This window comes from Podarcis liolepis, assembly GCF_965112155.1.
Source record: "Podarcis liolepis genome assembly, chromosome: Z".
NCBI lineage: Eukaryota > Metazoa > Chordata > Lepidosauria > Squamata > Lacertidae > Podarcis > Podarcis liolepis.
Genome location: NC_139570.1, coordinates 22,276,488 through 22,284,994, shown reverse-complemented (window position 1 = coordinate 22,284,994; position 8,507 = coordinate 22,276,488).

The window sequence follows — 8,507 nt, the reverse complement described above, 5'->3', positions numbered from 1 at the left end:
ATTAGGTTATTATTTACCAGCCATGGTAGGTAACTATCAGAAGCAGTTTGCTGGATGTGGCAGAAGGTGGTAGCAGTAAACCTAGGATTCATTTCACTTAAAATAACCTATGATTAAGCCAAAGTAAAAGACTGGAATGCTGTTAAAATTAGTCTGGTCATTTCTCCCGAGAGGCTGTGCTTCTGTCTGAGCAACATATGAGTTGTGAATCAGGGCATTATCCTGTAGGAGGCAGACACCTTTGTCAGCATACCACACCTCTCAATTTTTATGGCCTTCCGCAATTTCTGCAGCAGTGAAACATAGTATGTCCTGGTAATTGTGGTACCCTTTGCCAGGAAAGCCAACATCACTACTCCGCAATGGTCCCAAAAGACCATGAACATGACCTTGCAGGCTGAAGTGCCTACTTTGGAGATGGTGAGGCAGAGTGCTTCCATTGTTTGGACTGAGATTTAGTCTCTGAGTCATAATGATGGACCCATATTTCCTCCTGAGTAATTAGTCTGGCGAAGAAGTTATCATGGTTTTCATGACACATGGCCAAAAGAGCATGTGACTCGTTCCTGCTTCTGGAAAGGTGTCAGCAGCTGGGGAGCCCACCATGCGGACACCTTTCCCATGTGCAAATGGTCATGGGTGATTTTTTCTACAGAGCCCACACTGATTTTGACATCTGCAGCTAGTTGGTGAACGGTTATGCAGCGATCCTCTAAAATGGCGGCCTCCACTTGCTGAATGGTGTCTTCATCAATAGTGGACTGTGGTCACCCAGGAATGGGAGCTATTCCACCGAAGTCTGACCACACTGATGATGCCAGTGCTTGACAACTGATGATGCCAGTGCTTGACAACGTCATACGATGGGGCATCCTCCCTATAAATCCCTTTCATCTCATCGAACGTCTCCCATGGTGTGCACCCTTTCAAGTACAGGAACTTAATGACCGCTCTGCATTCAACTGGTTCCATTATCAGACATTACTCCACGTTAGCACCCGTAGCAGAGAAAGCGTTAGGAGTTCAGGGCTACAAATTACCACGTTACCCATGGAGAGATGTATCATTACACAAGAGCAATTTCATCCTCCTACGATAACCGGAAGTGGGTCAGGAAAAATCTTTAATGAACGACCCTCATAACCACCTCAAGCTTTTGAAGGTGAGCATGCCCTTTTTTTTAGTGCACTCACTCTCACATTCTAGGTGTCTCCAATTGCTCATTTCTGTGGTAATATATTGCTCTAAGCTTACATTACAAAGGGGATAACAGACCTGTTCATGACTATTAACAAAGGAAGTTGGTATAGTCATTTTAACAGTCCTCTTCTTCAAAGCTCAATCTCATGACTATAACAGTGTTTCTCAAACTTGGGTCGGCAGCTGTTGTTGGACTACAACTCCCATCATCCCTATGTCGCAGGACCAATGGTCAGGGATGATGAGAGCTGTAGTGCAACAACAGCTGGAGATTCAATTGTGAGAAACTGTGCATAGAATCACAAGGTTTACGCACACGTACTGGATTAAATCACAGCCATCTCCAGGTAGATCTGGGAAAGTCTTCTAGATGAATCCCTGTAGTAAGAAGAATAATGTTATTATTTATACCCCGCCCATCTGGATGGGTTTCCCCAGGCACTCTGTAGAGGTGCCGCCACTCACTGTAAAAACAATACTGAATTAGATGGACCAAATGGCCTAACTTTGCATCCTATGTTATTGCAAACAGTTAATCACTGCATATGCAACAGCATAAAAATAACTACTGTACTTACACAACTGCCATTTCAAATTATGCTCCTTTAAGAAACTGTGCCAAAGCTTCCTGAGACTCCACTCTACTTCCTAATTCATGAATTCCTGATAAGGGCACGCAGAAGGATTTATAAATATTCAGAAAGCAATCATTTCTTTAGTGGTTAATTAAACAGAGCAGTTCATAGCTACCAAGACTATGTGTAATAATCTTTAAGACTCATTTACTGAATTTGCTGAAACCAAATGGTCATAATATCCATCTACCAATTTATTTACTTAATTAGACTTACAGCCTGCCTTTTTTCAAGGACTAGGGATGGGCAATGGTTCTAATGGCATTTTTTTCTGCCATGACCTGGTTTAATCTTGTTTGGTTCTCCCACATGCAGTTCCCAACTGTGGCCAGACATTTTAAGAATACCAAGACTTCCAGACCATAACAACGGTAAGGGAAGGGCCATAGCTCAGTGGTAACACATCTGGCTTGCATGTAGAAGGTCTTAGGTTCAATCCTCAAAGCAGAGATTGGAAAAACTCCTGGACAGCAGCTGCCAGTTAGTGTACACAGTTCTGAGCTAGATGATTCAATGGTATACGGCAGCTTCCTATGTTATGCCAAATTCAGATGACAAAAGAGAAATGGGTACCATCAACAGAGTGCTACATATCTACACAATTTTCCCCAGTGGTTTCATATATTGATTGATAGTTGGTTGAAGAACCATGGCTCAGCAGTGGAGTGCATACTCAACTTACAGAAAGTTCCAAGTTCAATCCCCAGCATCTCTTGTTTTAAAGGACCAGGGAGCAGGTGATTTGAAAAACCTCTGCCTGAGGGCATGGAGAGAAGTTGTCAATCAGAACAGACAACACTCAGCCAGGAAAGCTTTAAGGAAGCTTCCTATGTTCCTGTGTAATGGAGCGGGGCTGACCTTCTTAGAAACACTAGTAGCCCAAGATCATTTGTTACTTGAGCCCAAGCCAAAATTATTATTAATTGCACTTATTAAGTGCTTTTCCTTGCCTTGCCTTGCCTTGCCTTGCCTTGCCTTGCCTTGCCTTGCATGATTTTTTATTAAAGCATTTTTGAGACAACAAAATTAAAGGGGTGGTGGTGGAGAAAAGAAAGAAAAGAAGAAAAGAGGGCTTCCAATTCTCCATCTGTCAGTTACATAAAAAGAATTATTCAAAACTTTTGCTCCACGACAACATCCTATTATTCCACTTTCCACAAATCAGTATTTTTTCCAATCTTCAAACCCAAATATATGTTCATCTTCCTTTTTACACAGAAAGTCCAATTAATAATATTGTTAAATGTCAGCAATAGCTGACATTCTCCAATTAATTGTACCAGTGTTGCCTCCAGCCATTTCAGCAATTATGTCTCCATATTAAATAATGGCAAATCTTCCCCTTTCTGCATATATAGACAACTCCACATTTGTGCATGTTTGGCATGTGCGCAGCCACCGATGCACGTGTCGTTTTTGGCCTTGTAAGGGGGTGGGGCAGAATGGGGTGGGCTTCCGCATGCTTCGCCAATGCATGTAGTGCTTCAGAACAGAACTCCCGCACAAACAGGGAGTTGCCTGTATAAGAGTCTTTTTCTTTTCTTTACAAAAAAAATAAACTCAAATTGACTTACAATATAATACAAATTTTAAAACCAATATAAAACTAAAATGAAATAAAAACAGCTCACATCTATGCCAAACAACAAAGCTTTTATAATAAAGGAAATTGTAGCACAATATCATACTATCGGAGAGAAACTGAAACAACATGAGGCAAGAAGCAAGAATGACAGTTGGTCTTTTAACTGAACTGAACTAAACGCCTGAAGGGAAGGGCCGATTCTGGAGCACAACACAAAAGCCCCACCAGATACCAGACATTCTACTGTTCGAATTAGGCTCCAGTGTTTTTCTAACAAAACAAACTGGCGGCCAATGTAGGAAGGGCTGGGAAAGACTCCTTGGTCTGAAACCCTGGAGTGCTGCTGCCAGCATGTATAGACAATACTACACAAGATAGACCAAGAGTGAGTCCGCATAAGGCAGCTTCCCATGTGAAGTGTAGTTGGGTTTGAATATATGGCACTATGTACCAGGGTTGCCAGGTCAAAAGCATTCCAGACCCTAAGATTTCAGGGGCCAAACTCGAGACCTTATTTGCATATGTGGACCTGAGTGAAAACTATCTACAGTATCCCCCTGCTGGCCCAGGGTGAGAACTTCAGTACATAACATTGAGTGTTTGTGGAAACTAACACTTTGCCTCAAAGATAAAGTCAGGGCCAGATGTAAGATACAGAATGCAGAATATACCTGAAAACATCTGTGCTGTTTGTTCAGAAGGGCTCAAACTCTAGAGCAAAGCCTTGAGAGTGAATCATATTCAACAGACAGCTTCAGAAAAGAATATCCAATATAGACAAAACATTTAGACAAGCTAAAGTGAAATTGCTGAGTCCCTGGAGTCAGTACACAGACAAGAGTAAATAAAAAGGCACACAGATAGAGTGAATAAAAAGTGCCGGTACTCACCATGAAGTTGTTACAGTAAGTGCCACACTCTTAACCAGGGCTTGTCTTTTATGAAAAAAGAAGTGCCAGTACTGTGTACCCCAAAGTACTCCCCAGAAAAGAAAAGAAAAAGCAATGCAGGCAAGCAATAAGCATTAGTATAATTCGAGGACACATTCCAGGCAGGCAAAATTTAGGGAGGGTGACAGCAGGGCTGGTGAGGGGGTGTGACCTGGGGAGCATCTTGAGGGCCAGATACAGAGACGTGAAGGATTGCATTTGGTCCCCAGACCTGAGCTTCCCATCCATGTCTTACAGAATAGTGATATAAGTGACACCTGCCACAAAATGTTGCAGGGCATTCCCGGCCCCTAAGGGCTCTACCATTATAGACCAAGAAGAGCAGGAGGCAGAAGTCATCTTATTCCAAATTAAAGCCTCTGTCCATACAGTATTGTTTACTGTCTATTTCTATCCTGGACCTGTTGTTGTTCAATGTCTTTATAAATGACTTGAACAAAGGAGGGGACACTCATCAAATTTGCAGATGATAGCAAACTGAGAGGGGTAGCTAATGCTGTAGAAGACAGAATCAGAATTCAAAATGACCTTAACAGATTGGAGAACGAGGCCCAAACTAATGAATTTCAATATAGACAAATGTAAAGTTCCTGCACTTGGGCAGGAAGAACCAGATGCACAAATATAGGATGGGGAAAATGTGGCTTACTAGCAGTACATGTGAAAACAATCTAGGAGTATGTAAAGGTAAAGGGACCCCTGACCATTAGGTCCAGTCGTGGACGACTCTGGGGTTGCAGCGCTCATCTCGCTTTATTGGCCGAGGGAGCCAGTGTACAGCTTCCGGGTCATGTGGCCAGCATGACTAAGCCGCTTCTGGTGAACCAGAACAGCGCACGGAAACGCCGTTTACCTTCCCGCCAAAGCGGTACCTATTTATCTACTTACACTTTGATGTCCTTTTGAACTGCTAGGTTGGCAGGAGCAGGGACTGAGCAACGGGAGCTCGCCCCATCGCGGGGATTTGAACCACCAACCTTCTGATTGGCAAGTCCTAGGCTCTGTGGTTTAACCCACAGCATCACCCGTGTCCCGCCCGCAAGGTTAGGGTTACCATATTTCAAGAAGTAAAAATCCAGACATTTTGCTGATTTTTGAAAATTCCCCCCAATGGTAATTTCCTGGTCCATCAGCTCTTCAAGCTGCCCTGTCCCTCCTGCTTGCAGAAGGGACAGGGCAGTGGCGTGAACAGGCAGAGCAGATGTGCAGGGAAGAAGATTCTTTGCGCATCAGCTCTCCAGAAGCCCTGTCTCTCCTGCTTGCATGCTCAGGGAAGCAGTTTCCCTGACCATCAGCGCTGCTAGCTGTCCTGTCTTTCCTGCTTAAGTGTGTTGAGCTGCATGCACCCGAGCCAAAGCCAGAGCTGTCTGAGCCCAAGCCAGTGTGGTGTAGTGGTTAAGAGTAGTGGACTAGTAATCTGGTGAACTGGGTTCGCTTCCCCGCTCCTCCACATGCAGCTGCTGTGTGACCTTGGGCCAGTCACACTTCTCTGAAGTCTCTCAGCACCACTCACCTCACAGAGTGTTTGTTGTGGGGGAGGAAGGGAAAGGAGATTGTGAGCCGCTTTGAGACTGCTTCAGGTAGTGATAAAGCAGGATATCAAATCCAAAATCCAAATCCAAGCCTGGACCCGAACCACCAGCGCACAAACACAAAAAAAACCCTTAACCCCAAAACCCTGACATTCACTTCTAAATTTTAAAATTCCCCAGTAGGCCCTCCCAAAAGAGGGCATGTCCGGGATTTCCCAGACATATGGCAACCCTAAAAAAAAGTAGCAGAGGTTTAGGAGAATAGTTTTCCTTCTCCTAGATGGGCCACCTTCCCAGGTTGACGAGCCCCATCTGCCCCTCACTTCCCTCTACAGCACGTGCAGAAGCTGCTTTCTTGAGCGTTGTACCCACTATTGATCTTGTTTGCTCAATCAGCCAGAGCCTGACTCCACATGCCATAGGAGCCAACTCCTAGGGGCTATGGGGGCTTTGGCCCCCACAATATAATATTTGTGGTGGCTGGGCCCCCACAAAGTTGATGGGCATTCCCATTCAAATGGTGTGCATATGTACTGCATCATGTGATTGATTTTGCAGGGCGGGGCTTACCTGGGCCTCCACAATATTTTATTCAAGTTGGCACTCCTGCCACATGCAGGGGAAGTCCCTAACTCACCAAGGGATTGAGACCCACCAGCTACCCTCATCTGGCTTCACACAACATGTCCCCCATCAGAGGTACTACCCAACCCCTAACACCCCATGCACCCCAAATCCTTCAATTATCAGGTTGTTATAATTTTTGTCTGTTTGGTTTTTCAAAAAAGTCATAAGATCCACAGCTTTGTCACTCTGGCTGAGGCCAATCCTTCAGAAAAAACAAATCAATATTCCAATTATCACTGAGGTTAATCTGCACTCTGCAGGAAATTGGACTTACCGGTTGGTGACTAAGGATGGCTATAATGGCTCCAAGTACGCAAGACACTTCTGTGGTATCATGGTTATGCATAATCTCAAAGCATCAGAAAACCTGAAAGAACAGAAATGGAACTGAAGTCTCTGTTGATTAAGATACGCACAGAGGCAGTGGGGGCTGCTGCATTTGGGACAGCGGTTCTCAACCTGTGGGTCCCCAGATGTTGTTGGACTACAACTCCCATCATCCCTGAGCTCTGGCCTTGCTAGCTAGGGGTGATGGGAGTTGTAGTTCCACAACATCTGGGGACCCACAGGTTGAGAAAGGCTGGTTTGGGAGAACCGGGCACTGGCCCACCAACCTCATCTTAGCCCCCACTACAAAAAAAAGGGATACTCTTAACCTTATTTGCACAGTGGGTGGTATTTTTGGCAGGTATTCTACTTAGTCTCCTTAGTCTTAGTTTCCCTTTGTAAAGAGGAGAATAGGAGCAAAGCAATAATTAGCTAGATCTGCCTGTCATTGGCTGTGGCGCTACCTACCGTTGGCCTCCATGCCTTCTTCCCTACCAGTCCCAGTGTGCACTAGATCTGGAGTTAGATCTAAGCTGCTGCGCTCGGGGCTTTAGCTACAGGGACCTGTGAAAATCACAGCCCCTTTAAGTATAACCCAGTTTCCCCCTTTCCTCTTAATGTTCAGCTTTAATTGTTGGGGGGGGACCCACATTACTAGGACATTTGAATGCTCTAAATAATAAATGGATGTTGTTGGGACTTCAGCTTCCATGAATCCCAGTCAACATGGCCAGTGGTGAGAGATGATGAGAATCGGGTTGCAGCAAATCCTTGGAAGGTCACAGGTTTCCCTGTCCTTGTGCTAAAACATAAATTAAATGCTAAGTAAAATAATAACAGCACCAGGCAACATTTTGAAAGGCTATCACATGACCCAAGTTTATCTAATGATCTACAAGTCAGTAAACAGAGAAAAAAAACTTGGTCAGACAGCCTCCATCAAGTTGATCAGGTATAATCCAACAGAAAATGCATTGCAGAACAGTAGTAAACATGACGTACATTGTCTATTTCCAGACACATTTATGAGATTTTGTTTTAAAGGTGAGATTGCTTTGCTGCCCTTTGGGTACACAATGAGCTACCCAGAGCTGCTCTATTCAACCAGTTGCGTGGGCTGAAACCAAGGAGACAGGGAATGCTCCATTACTACTGCTGATGACATAGTCAAGTGCAACAGAAAACAGCTAGGGGGAAATATGGATAATTAATAAAATCAGCAACGCCTACGAGCACTTAGGCCAAACTTTTCCAGAGTCAAGCAGCTAGACAGGATAGCTGTGGACCTCAGAAGCATCCAGCCTCCATAGGCAGGGAGAACTGGCTGTGGCTCTACCCACCAGGAAGCCAAAAAACAAACTTCACATACTATTCTATAGGGGCAGCAAAACATATTGAGAAACCAGGGCCAGGATTAGGGATGGGGGAGAAGTTTTGTAATGTTTGCATTTAAAATGTGAGCCTACCTAATTTGTTCTTTCTGACACAATAAGCGAATCAAAACACAGCCATCTTTAGGAATTCACAGTTCTCTGATTTTTGCAATGCAGTTGTCCAGCCAAGTAGTGTGCATAATGCATATACTAGGGTAAAAGTGTGCATAAAAGTGCAACAATTCATTTCCTTAGGCCACAAGATCCCCATCAGTACT